We start from the raw sequence: 13,531 nt of genomic DNA, 5'->3' as shown, positions 1-13,531 counted from the left end.
TGTCCAAAGTACTGAGACAAAGTCTCACCATCCTTGCTTCCAAGGAGCATTCTGGCTGTACTTCTTATAAGACAGATTTCTTTGTTCTTCCGGCAGTCCATGCTATATTCAATATTCTTTGTCAAAACCATAATTCAAAGGCATCAATTGTTCTTCGTTCTTCCTTATGCATTGTCCAACTTTTGCATGCATATAAAGTAATTAAAAATACAATGACTTGAGTCAGGGGCGTGTTAATCCTCAAAGTGACTTCTTTTCAACAACTTAAAAAGTTATTTTGCAGCAGATTCACTCGATACAATATGTTGTTAGATTTCTTAAATGCTGCTTTCATAGGCATTCATTGAGGATTCAAGTAAAATGAAATCCTTGACAACTTCAATCTTTCTTTGTGATATGTTGATTATTGGTCCAGCTGTGAGGATTTTTGTTTTATGATGAGGCGTAATCCATAGTGAAGGCTGTAGTCTTTGTTCTTCATCATTAAGTGCTTCAAGTCCTCTTCACTTTCAGCGAGCAAGGCTGTGTCATCTGCATACTGCAGGTGGGTAATGAGTCTTCCTTCAATCTTGATGCAGCATTCTTCTTCATATAGGCCAGCTTCTCAGATTATTTCCTCAGCATACAGATTGAATAGGTATAGTGAAAGGATACAACTGTGATACACACCTTTCCTGATTTTAAAGCGTGCAGTATCCCCTTGTTCTGTTTAAACAACTACTTCTTGATCTATGTACAGGTTCTTCATGAGCGCATTAAAGTGTTCCGGAATTCCCATTCTTTACAATGTTACCCATGATTTGTTATTATCTACACAGTCAAATGCTTTTGCACAGTCAATAAAATACAACTAAATATCTTTCTAGTATTCTCTGCTTTCAGCCAAGATCCATCTGATACCAGCAATGATATACCTCATTCCACATCCTCTTCTGAATCCAGCTGGAATTTCTGGCAGTTCCTTATCGATGTACTGCTGCAGTCACTTTTTTAATTATCCTCAGTAAAATTTTATTTGTGTATGATATTAATTACATTGTTTGATAATTTCTGCATTCTGTTGGATCACCTTTCTTCCTTTTCTTCTTTCTTTTTTCTAGGAAGAAACAACTATAATTTCTGAAAATTTGAACAATAACATTTAAAAATCCTTTAAAATTGACTTAATGGCATACGACAAATAAATATTTCCTCAAGAAAATCAACTAAATCTTGTTAAGGAGAGTGAGGATCAGCAGCACTGGTGTGATGACTCAATTCCTACCACCCTCCATCTCAGCTTGATAAAAGCTCCAAATCAGGCACAGATTCCTCTCCCTTCAGTTCCCAGTCAAGGGATATGGTAACTCACCAGGAGGGGCAGGTTGTCAGCATTTGTTATTACCTCCAGCTCTGAATGGCTAAGGGTAAATCCCTTATGAGTGTGGCCCTGAAGTTAAGGGCTCTTCTCCTCCACCCAGGCCTCACATATAGAGTGGAAGAGGTACCACAGGTATTTCAGGCCAAGAATACTGGGATCTCAATAACCCTCCCCCAAGTTTACTTGTAAGGTAGAGACCCAAAGTTGGGAAAGGCAAGCAGAAAAGATGGGAGGCTACCACTCCAGGCCAGCACTCTACTACAAAGAAATGATACCATTCACACTCACCATCTTTGCAGCAGTAGCCCAAAGCTTTGCAGGGGCAGAGAAAATCCATAAGATCAGAGACCTCAGAATCTCTGCCCAAAGGAACTGATTTTATCTGAAACAGAGTGTGGTAAAGTTTAAACCTAAGGGAGATTTTTCATCATAAGCAATTAAAAGGAAGCTGGAAGTTCTATGAGAGCAACATACTAAATTGCAGGCCAGTTAGTTTACCAGAGAGCAAAGGAAGGAGCTAAGAAAAGGCCCTCTGGGGCCATTTCATTGTTAGGTGTCATAGATTTGATTCTGACTCATAGCAACCCTATGTACAAGAGAATAGAACACCGCCCCATCCCATACCGTAACAAACCTCAGAAAATAGCCTCAAAAACTATCCCTTCAGAACTGGATTAGACTGTGGAGCAATTTATACCCTATGGCTTTGTGAAAAACAATAAATCAAATCAGCCGGCAATTAGGGTCGCTATGAGTCGGAATTGACTCGACTTGATGGCAGTGGCTTTTTTTTGGTAGGTTTATTTGTCTAACAGCTGTGTGGAAACCCTGGTGGCGTAGTGGTTAAGTGCTATGGGTGCTAACCAAAGGTTGGCAGTTCGAATCCACAAGGCGCTCCTTGGAAACTCTATGGGGCAGTTCTACTCTGTCCTATAGGGTCGCTATGAGTCGGAATCAACTCAACGGCACTGGGTTTGGTTTTGGGTTTAACAGCTGTGTGTGATACCAAATGAGGTAGACAGATTAACAGAGAAATCAGGAAAAGATAATCAAAGAGGGCCCTGCTAAAACCACTGTCATCCCATGGTGCCTTTGAACGTTCCCAAGGCCTCCAAGGACTGACATCAGAGGCTTCATACTATAGGGGAAATTGTTATTCTTAGTTGCCATCAAGCTGGTTCCAACTCAGAGTTGGTTCTAACACACACACACACACACACACACACACACACACATATATATATAAGTTAAAAAAAGAAAAAAAATACCTATTACTGTTGAGTCGATTCTGACTTAGAGCAATCCTGTTGGACTGAGTAGAACTGCTCCATAAAGTTTCCAAGGAGTGCCTGGTGTATTCAAACTGGTGAACTTTTGGTTAGCAGCCATAGCACTTAACCACTACACCACCAGGGTTTCCATATATGTGTATATAAACATGACACATAAAGAACAGGAAATTGTGACCCATATACAGCAAGAAAAGTGGGCAACAGAAGCTACCAGATGTCAAATGCAGCAGAAAATGACTTCAAAACAGCCATTATAAATATGTTCAAAGAAAATCATGCTTAAAGAGGTAAAGGAAGGTATAACAATGGCTCACCAAATACAGAATGTCCTTAAGGAGCTGTTGTTGTTGATATTAGGTGCCACTGAGTCAGTTCCAACTCATAGCTACCCTATGTACAACAGAACAAACCCTGCCCAGTCCTATGCCACCCTTATGATCATTATTATGCTTGAGCCCATTCTTGCAGTCACTGTGTCAAACCATCTTATGGATGGTCTTCCTCTTTTTCAGCGACATCTACTTTACTAATCATGATGTCTTTCTCTAGGGACTGGTCCTTCCTGATAACATGTCCAAAGTATGTGAGACAAAGTCTCACCATCCTTGCTTCTAAGGAGCATTCTGGCTGTACTTCTTCTATCTTTAAAGATATAGAAGTCCTAAGAACCAAATATATACTCTGAAGTTGTAAAGTATAATAGATGAAATAAAAATTTCAACAGAGATCCTCAATAGTAGATTTGAACTAGCAGAAGAAAAATCAATGAACTGAAGATAGATCAATACAGATTATGCAATCCAAAGAACAGAGAGAAAAAACAAAATGGAGAAAAATAAACAGTCTCAGGCAAAAGCAAGCATCAGTAAGTGAACAATACACATTAACAGGAGTTCTAGAAGGAGAGGAGAAGGAAAGAAAGCAAAAAAAAATTCAAAGATGTAACTGCTGAAAACTTACCACATTTGATTGAAAACATTAGTCTACATATCCAAGAAGCTCTTTTCACTGAGTAGGATAAATGCAGAGATCCATAGCCAGATATATCATAGTAAAAATGCTGAAACTCAAAGGCAAAGAGAAAATTTTGACAGCAACAAAGAAAAATGGCTTGTCACATACAAAAGATCACCAGTAAGATTGATCTGATGCCTCATCAGAAACAATGGAGGCCAGAAGGCAGTGAAATGGCATTTTTCAATTGCTGAAAGGAAATAAAATTGTCAACCAGAAATCTTATATCCAGAGAAACTGTCTTTGCAAAATCAAATAAAAGGCCCTCCTAGATAAATAAAAAACCATTGCCATTGAGCTGATTCCAACTCATAGCAACCCTGTACCAGGGCTCCTTATAGTTGGTTCTGACTCATAGCAACCCTATAGTAGTAGACCTTTATAGCATAAGAGTCTGGTTCCCTTTTCATTATTCATTGTTAATACATTCTGTTTTGTTTTGTTTTTTGTTTTCTAGATCAACTATTTGTAGGAGATTCATATTGGAGAGGAGGCAAGTCCTTGTTCTAGGTTAGCAAAAATACCGTTTATGACCCAGGTTAAATGTTCATGGGAGCTGTTTTGGCCTTTACTTCATCTCAACCAACTGAGCTTTTCTGCTGGAAGCCATCTGTAAGGCAAAGTCTTCACTCTATAAACAGAAGACTACATTTTTCAAAAGCAGTGTACCTCCATGATTACTAGTTCCGCTTTCCTAGACACCATACAGAGATCCAAAAAAATTTATATTGACAGCCTTCATTCCCTGTTCCTGTTGCTGTAGTAAGAGACAGTTGACTTTATACTCCAAAGAGATCTTTTTCTGTTATTTTTGAGTTCAGTAGTGATGGATGCACTCATCTTAAGCCTCCCTCTTTGACCTTCACTACTTTCAGAAATCAGTATTTTCCAATTCTGGTTTTCAAGTGTATCTTAGATTATTTTGCTTTTTGTTCTCATTAATTTTGGGTTTATTTCTGAGAGAAGAATGGGAAAAGAAGTTATTGTATTCAACCATAAGAACACTGGAATTTTTATATCTCATTGATGATTGTTCCTTAAGATTCCTTCAGGCCTAATGTATTCTAATGTCCCTACAGAGTAACCTCTCCAGCAAAAGAACCTAGTGGACATTTTTAGAAAAACCATATCTATTTTATGGCAGTGCAGCTTTATTGGGTTACATTGTATAGTATTTTATGAATAGAAGTAAAAGGCAACATTTCAAAATTCTACACTCTGCTTGTAGGTGTATCAAATAATTACCACTGGTATTTCTGTGTTACTATTTTATCCATGGCATTTTTTTTTTTTTTCTCCTCTGATCTATTTGGGAGATTGCAGCTAGGAACATTCACTGCCAAATATGCTGCTCTATGCAGAAATTCTAAATAACTTTGTCAATAAAATGTCTTTCAAGACTTCAGATCACTAATAAGAAGATATGTTCAATTAAAAAACAAGGCATGAAGTTAGAAGATAAAGACTGTGTGTTTCATCTGTACTGTTTATTACTTGTTCACACTGGGCTTGGCCCATAATTCCAATTACACTTAGTTTTCATCCAAATAAAAAAGGAATAATACCATCTACCAAAAATGTTTAAGAATCAAAAAGACATTATGTACCAAAAAAAAAAAGTGTTGAGACTAATAAAGCACAAAATAATTAAAATCATTACAATTATTTTCATTCATATTAGCATCATTTATAATAAGGGTAACAGTAATGGTTATTCAAAGTTAATTAAAGTAGCAGCTAACTGTGAAAACTGATAGCTTATGTTCAAGGAGAATTTTTTGATTTGCTTTGCTTGTTTCTGTATTTCTGGGTAATCATCAAGATACATTAACTGGTTTTGAGATACTCAAAGTCCCCAAGTATTTTATCATTGCTCAAAAATTTTGTCATTTCTCTCAAGAGAAAAATAATTAGTTACGATTCACATCACAATGCGTCTCCTTGAATTCTTCAAGCAGGGAGACAACAGCATTATTATTTGGGCCTTTGAACTGGGAGAGGTGAGAGGCAGAAGAACCTCTTTGGACAGGCAAGAAGTTTCACTGTGACAAGTGGGCAGAAGTGGGAGTAGTCTAGGGATATTGCTGCTTGGTTAAGACTGAATGAAGAATAACCATCTCTTATTCTAGAAAATAAATATACTTTCACCTTCAGGATTGTTCTTGGCTGAATCATCAGCACTGAAAAGTTTACTCAGCTGAATTAGGGTAAGTGGGGAGAAATTAAGTTGTCTTCGATAATATTATTAGAGGTTTGTTTATGCAGTGATTTGCATACAACTTTCTGGCTTTCATGCCGATTTTTCTTGCTACAATGGTATATAGGGCATCGGTTAATCAGTATGTTAACATCTTTTGCATTAAAGACGCTAAAAATTCAAATGGCCATTCCTCTTTACTCACGTGTTCATGACTACTTCTTTACCCCCATGATCTATTTTAAGAAATGTTTAATAAGAGCCTACTAGGTACTTGAGAAGGTCCCTGGGGCGATTCAAATGGATTGTCCTTGATGGCTAACCTAAAGGTTGGCAATTCAAACTCACTCAGTAGTACTGGCGAAGAAAAGACCTGGAGATCTACTTCTGTTACAATTACAACCAAGAAAAGTCTATGAAGCAGTTCTACTCCGTAACACATTGAGTGAAAGAAACAGTACATTTCTTGGAGGAGTAAAACTCATGGATTCAGTGTTGAACTATAATGTGTGAAATGACTTTTAAACCTATGTGCTTATGTGAACTTAGGACTTAAACCTATGTGTTGTTGTTGAGTATGCTGGTAAAATTATGCATCCGGTAATAGAGTAGGAATGTGAAATTAATAAAAATAGATGGCAGCTATCTGTCCAAACCTAGTAACTGAAGCCACAAAATGAAGGCAATCAATGAAACAAAGAGTAAAGCAGATATCTGATTAGAGAAATTTGGAGATGGATAGAGGGAAGGCGGTGAAATGAATGTTAGAGAAATAAATGGTAGAGTAAAGGAAAGCGAAAAAGAAAAGAGAACTCAAAACAAGTTCTAATGGAGGTTCATGATACTGCTTTGAAAGAGAAGAAAATTATTTCAAAAATAAGATATTGGTCAGCGTTGCTCTATGGCTCATACAAGCTTAAGCAGTTAAGACAACTGAGAAGAGATTATTGGTTTAAGAAGTTAGTGCCACCTTTGTCTTTGAGGTAATATTTTTTAAATAATGTATGTGACAGAAGCCATATGGTATTTTTGAAGATATGATTTGAGTTGTGTTTTAGGGAGAAACTTCTCTTTCAGAGTTTAATAAAGGGGACAGGTGAGGATCACAGATTCACTTTGAAAACGGCAAATATTTACTGGCAACCTTCTCTATGCCTACATCTGGGATTAGTCACTAGGGGTACAAGTAGGGCAATAACATTTCTTGAAGAGGCTTAACATTTTGACTGCAATAGTATTAAAATTGAGTAGTTTTATAGAATGAGGGAAAGCTGAAAATGAGTAGTAGAAACTCAGTATAAAATTAAAAAAGGGATGAATTTATGGAGAACAGGCACCTAAACTATGTTGGACTCATAAAATTAGTAAAATTCCCTCTTTTCTCAGAATCTAATAGAATTAACCACACTCTGGTGGCATAGGTTTTAAGTGCTATGGCTGCTAACCAAAAGGTCAGCAGTTTGAATCCACCAGGCACTTCTTGGAAGCTCTATGGGGCAGTTCTACTCTGTCCTATAGGGTCACTATGAGTTGTAATCGACTTGAAGGCAATGGGTATATACATAATCTAAAAGAATTTCACCACATTTAATCAATCTTTATGCTGAGCAAATAATGCAAGAAGCTAGACTACATGAAAAAGAACACAGTATCAGGATTGGAGAAAATCTCATTAACAACCTGCAATAGGATAATGACTTGCTGAAAGCAAAGAGGACTTGAAGCACTTACTGATGAAGATCAAAGACTATAGCCTTCTGTATGGATTACATCTCAACATAAAGAAAACAAAAATCCTTACAACTAGACCAATAAGCAACATCACGACAAACAGATAAAATGTCGAAGTTGTCAAGGACTTCATTTTACTTGGATTCACGATCAACTCCCATGGAAGCAGTAGTCAAGAAATAAAATGATGTGTTGCACTTGGGCAAAACTACTTCAAAAGACCCCTTTAAAGTGTTCAAAACTAAAGACATCACTTTGAGGAATAAGGTGTGCCTGACCCAAGCCATGGTATTTTCAATCACCTTATATGCATGTGAAAGCTGGACAGTGAACAAGGAAGACCAAAGAAAAAAATGATGCCTTTGAATTATGATGTTGGGGAAGAATATTGAATACACCATGGACTGCCAGAAGAACAAACAAATCTGCCTTGGAAGAAGTACAGCCAGAATGTTCCTTAGAAGCGAGGGTGTTTAAACTTCGTCTCAGTACTTCAGATACATTGTCAGGAGGGACCAGTCCCTGTCATGCTTGGGAAAATAGAGAGTCCGCAAAAAAGAAGAAGACCCTCGATGAGATGAATTGAATCAGTGGCTGCAACATGGGGTCAAACATAGCAACGATTGTGAGGGTGGTTCAGGACCAGGCAGTATTTTGTTCTGTTGTACTTAGGGTTGCCATGAGTCAGAACCTACTCAGTGGCACCTAACAACAATGACAACAATATACGTATTCTATCATGTCATCTCATCGGAATCAACTCGACGACATTGGGTTTGGTTTGTTTTTTATCATGTCATCTGCATGTAATGACAATTTATTTTTTCCTTTCTAATGATTTTCTTTTTAGGTTTATTTATTTATTTCATTGCATTAACCAATAAGTAAATAGATGCAATAGAAAAAATAAAACTTGGAATCATTATATGTGCACCCACTACGGGGTGCACCTACTGCTAAAGGTGCCTTCTTTGCAGAAACCAAGAATTTCATGGTTATTAAAATGTATTTGAAAGCTTAGATTATAAATAAGTAGATGCAGTAGAAAAAATAAAACTTGGAATCATTATTATATGTAGGTTTGCATGCCTCACCTGTATTGCCCATTACCTGCATTACGTTGTGATAATCTACAGCTTCTCGACATACAGTGCTCTTCCATATGAAAGAGAATAAAGATACCTACCTCATAAAAGTATTTTATTGATGAAAGAAAATATAAAAATGTATTGTGACTTGTAAAACACTATTGTAACTGTTTAACTCATATTAACATAATTTATAATAAAAATCAGAGTTTCTAGGTGGTACAAACACTGAACCCACTTGGCTGCTGATTTCAGGTTGGCTGCCACAATCATGTAGGATCCCAATGACAAGAGGGACACTTCAGAAGAAAGGCCTGGAGATCTCCTTCCAGAAAATCAGCCTTTGAAAACCCTATGAAGTAGTTCTATTCTGGCACACATGGGGCTGCCATGAGTCACAATTGACTCAATGGCAACTGTGTGTGTTCATGGTATATAATAACAATCATGATTATTTTAATTTTCACACAAATTGAGAAGTCAATTAACAATGGCTATTCATAACATTTCTTCTGGGAGATTTTTAGAGACTTTTTTCTACCCTGGGTAATTTTGCAGACTCAGCATATTTCATCATTGTTGTTTAAGGAATATTACCTGTTAATCTTTCACATTGAAGATGTTTCCCTACAAAATCGTAGAATTCTTTTTAGATGGACCCAGTACTGGGTCAGTTGAGAGGCAAGGACTGCCTCCAGCCAAAATCATGTAGGATCCCAGTGACAAGTGAGAGAAATGGCATAAGTAATGAAGAACTTCCTTTTTGATCTTGGTTAGGTACAAAGAGGAGAAAACATTTCCTACTTTATAAAAGTTAGAATTGTTTTGTTTTGTTTTTCTCCAGAGTAATCCTTGATTAAGTCATCAGCATGGAAGAGTCCACTAAGCTTAATAGGGTAAGTGAGGGAAGAAATTATGTTGTCTTGAAAATATTTTATAGGATTCTTAAATTCAAACAAAAAATTGTATAAAATTAGGGACCATCTAGGTCAATTGTCATGACATAGTTCATAAAGAAAATGTCCTACATCCTACTTTAAAGAGTAGCATCTGTGGTCTTAAAAGCTGGTGAGCAGCCATCTAAGATATATTTATTGGTCCCATCCTGTCCCGAGTAAAGGAGAATAAAGAAAACAAAAGATATAAGGAAAATATTAGTCTTAGAGACTAATATAGTAGATGAATCACAATCTCCACCAGTCTGAGCCCAGAAGAACTAAATAGTGCCTGGCTACCACCACCGACTTCTCTGACAGGAATCATAGTAGAGGGTTCCTGACAGAGCAGGAGAAAAATGTAGAACAAAATTCAAATCCACAAAAAAAGACCAGATTTATTGGTCTGAGGGACTGGAGGAACCCCCGAGACTATGTCCCCCAGAAACACCCTTCTAATTCAGAACTGAAGCCACTCCCGAAGTTCATCTTTCAACCAAAGATTTGACAGGCCCATAAAACAAATAATAACACAGATGAGGAACGTACTTCTTAGATCAATCAAGTATACATGACCAAATGGACAACACCTGCCCAAAAGCAAAGATGAGAAGGCAGGAAGGAACAGGAAAACTGGGCGAATGACTTTAGAGAGCCCAAGGAAAGAGAAAGAGATGAGTGCTGGTATATTGCAAGGATTGCAACCAATGTCACAAAACAATTTGCATATAAATTTTTTAATGAGAAACAAATTTGCCCTGTAAACTTTCACCTAAAAATTTGCCTTTTTTTTTTCTGTACATAAAACCTTTTGGATTTTATACCAATTTTCCTTCTTTCAAAGTCTGGGAAAATAAAAATCAACCCAACTTGATTTCTAATGAAACGTAGATCTAAAATGAAAATGAGTATTTGTTTTTAATTTATACCAAACAAATTCATAAATTCATTTTAACAAACATTTATTATGAGCCTAGTAGTTGTTTTATAAGGCATCTACATGAATAAAAAGTTTATAAGTGTGTGAAAGAGTTATGAAAGATTTGTTTTAAGACATAAAATATAATTAATTCAATTTTGTGTATATGTGATATGGGAGACAACAGTTGGAAACTCTAGTAGAAATGCCCAGCAATTAGCTAAGACTATAAATCTATAGATACAAAAGAAGAGTGGGTCAGAAGAAATACTATGGTTAGTTACAAGTAAAATTAGTAACTGAAGCCATAGTAGTAGAGGAAATGAGTAAGGAAGAAGGAGATTATAGAACTTTGAAGATGGACACAGGTGAAAGGAGGAAAGGAATGGAAAATGCAGTGGAAAAAATGCTAGTGATACGCTAACTAAAAAGAAGTATGTATGAAGACAGAGGGCAGCTCCAATACAGGAGGTATTGGCATGCAGCTGAGAAGTCAAGAAGAAAAGAAATTTAGGAGATACACTGGTTTAGAAACTAGGAACACATTTATGTGCTTGAGAGACCATTTTTAGTTAAGAATTTGGAATTGAGTTTTAAAGAGTTACAACTTATTTTTAAAATATAAAGGGAAAGAGATGCTGTTATCAAAGTTTCTTTTAACAAATATTGGTTCCTTGAATGTTTTCTCTGCACTAATCCTGAGGAGAATCATTAGGGATATAAACACAAAAATAATATACTTCCCTTCTTAAAAAGTTTAGCACTCTAAAAGCAAGTTTTCTAGAACCAGTTTCTCTGTGTGTGTGTGCGTGTGTGTGTGTGTGTGTAGACTGAGGGAAAGGGAAAAAATGATTAGATTATTAGAGATTGACTATAAAAAATGGATACACTGTAAAAAAAAGAACTACTCTGTAGGAGATGGGGGAAAAAAAACACTTGCCATCAACTTGATTTCAACTCCTGTCAATCCCACGTGTGTTACACTAGAACTGTACTCCGTAGAATTTTCAGTCAAATGATTTCTCAGAAGTAGATTGCCAGGCTTTTCTTCCCAGGCATCTTTGAATAGGTTCAAACCCCCAACTTTTGCTTCACAGCTGAGCCTGTTAACCTTTTGTACCGTTCAGGGACTCCCCACAGGAGATGTACAAGATGAAGTCAAACATGCAGATGGAAAGATAGCATTTACAATGAAAGAGTTACGTTGCTGATTCTGGGGGTTGGGAATGCAGATAATATCTAGAAATACAAGTTTTGAGATGGAAGGAAAGATTTTGAATGTGAAAACATAAGGAAGAATATTCAGATAACAGAGTGAATGTGGGTAGCAGGATTGAACTTATCCAACTTAAGTATTAGAAAAAGGGCATAACAAGAGTCATAGGGTCTGTACTTTCTATGAACTGTTTGATAAGATGCAATAATTTGTTATAAATTCCCAGCCCCCACTCCCGGAATCCTTATCACTAAAAGAGAAGTCCATCCAGTTTCACCCAGACATTTTGCTCAAGATTTTCTTATGAGAATTTTGCAGATTTTTGCCTTGCCATAGAAGTAGATGAAAGTGTATTTCTAAACCTGAAAGTGATTAAGAGTATGGACGTCATAGTAAAATGCCCGGGGAATAAATCTTAGACCTAGTTGAATAAATGGACAGAAAATGGAATGATGATATTTTGAGTTTTTTTCCCTAACTATATATACAAGTATACTATAGTTTATAAGTATATTCACTGTATCTTCCAATATGCTGATATTTTCACAGCTGATATTAAGAAACAGGAAAAAATGATCAATAAAAGTTACTTTGGTGGATTTATACTCCTTGGATTCTCTGGACAGCCTCAGCTGGAGACGATCATCTCTGGGGTTGTCTTTTTCTTCTACACCATTGCCTTGACGGGAAATACAGCCATCATCCTGCTGCCATTATAGGATGAACGTCTCCAAACCCCCATGTACTTTTTCCTCAGAAATCTGGCCATCTTAGATCTCTGTTATACCACAAATATAGTCCCACAGATGTTGGTCAATGTCTGGGGTAAAGACAAGAAAATAACCTTTGGTGGCTGTGCCTTTCAACTTTCCACTGATGTGGCACTATGCACAGTTGAATGTATACTTCTAGCTGTGATGTCTTATGACAGGTTCAATGCTGTCTACAAACCTCTACACTATATGACCATAATGAACCCCCAGCTCCGTCAAGGCCTGGTGGCCATGACTTGGGGAATTGGGATCACTAATTGCATGATCCTTTCGCCTTATGCCATGAGCCTCCCTCGATGTGGAAACCACCATCTGGATCACTATTTTTGTGAAATCTCTGCTATGGTCAAGATTGCATGTGTAGACACCACAGCCATGGAGGAAACTTTATTTGCATTGTGTTTTTTTTATTTTCTTTGCACCACTTCTCCTTATCCTAGTTTCATATGGCTTCATTGCTATAGCTGTACTCAAAATTAAATCTGTAACAGGAAGACAAAAAGCTTTTGGAACCTGCTCTTCCCATCTCATTGTGGTATCCATCTTCTATGGGACTGTTATCTACATGTACATACAACCAGGAAACAGTCCAACTCAGTATGAGGGTAAACTTCTCAGTATCTTTTATTCTGTTGTAACTCCCAGCTTAAACCCACTGATCTATACACTAAGGAATAAGGAGATCAAGGGAGCAATAAAAAGGCTAACTGGAAAAGAAAAAGTTTCTGTAGAAACAACAGAACACTAACATCTTTCTACCACAAATTTCTAGTACATAAATTGGTTCTATCTAACTTTTAGATTAGGAGCCTTGGTGGCACAATGGTTAAGAGTTCAACTGCTAACCAAAAGGTTGGTGGCTTGAACCCATCCAGCGTCTTTAAGGGAGAAAGACCTGGTGATCTGTTTTCATAAAGATTATACCCTAGAAAACCCTTTGAGGCAATTCTTCTCTGTCACACAGGGTCTATGAGTCAGAATCACCAGTACATAACAATAACTTTTA

At 36.9% G+C, this 13,531-nt stretch overlaps 1 pseudogene; it reads left to right on the top strand.

The window, feature by feature from the left end:
• Nucleotides 1-12,324: 12,324 nt before the first annotated feature.
• LOC126063824 (olfactory receptor 2W1-like) lies at nt 12,325-13,273 on the top strand (annotated as a pseudogene).
• Nucleotides 13,274-13,531: the final 258 nt, after the last annotated feature.

The sequence above is a fragment of the Elephas maximus genome, chromosome 1 (genome assembly GCF_024166365.1).
Source record: "Elephas maximus indicus isolate mEleMax1 chromosome 1, mEleMax1 primary haplotype, whole genome shotgun sequence".
Classification (NCBI taxonomy): domain Eukaryota; kingdom Metazoa; phylum Chordata; class Mammalia; order Proboscidea; family Elephantidae; genus Elephas; species Elephas maximus.
This window is presented reverse-complemented; position numbering and strand designations above follow the sequence as displayed.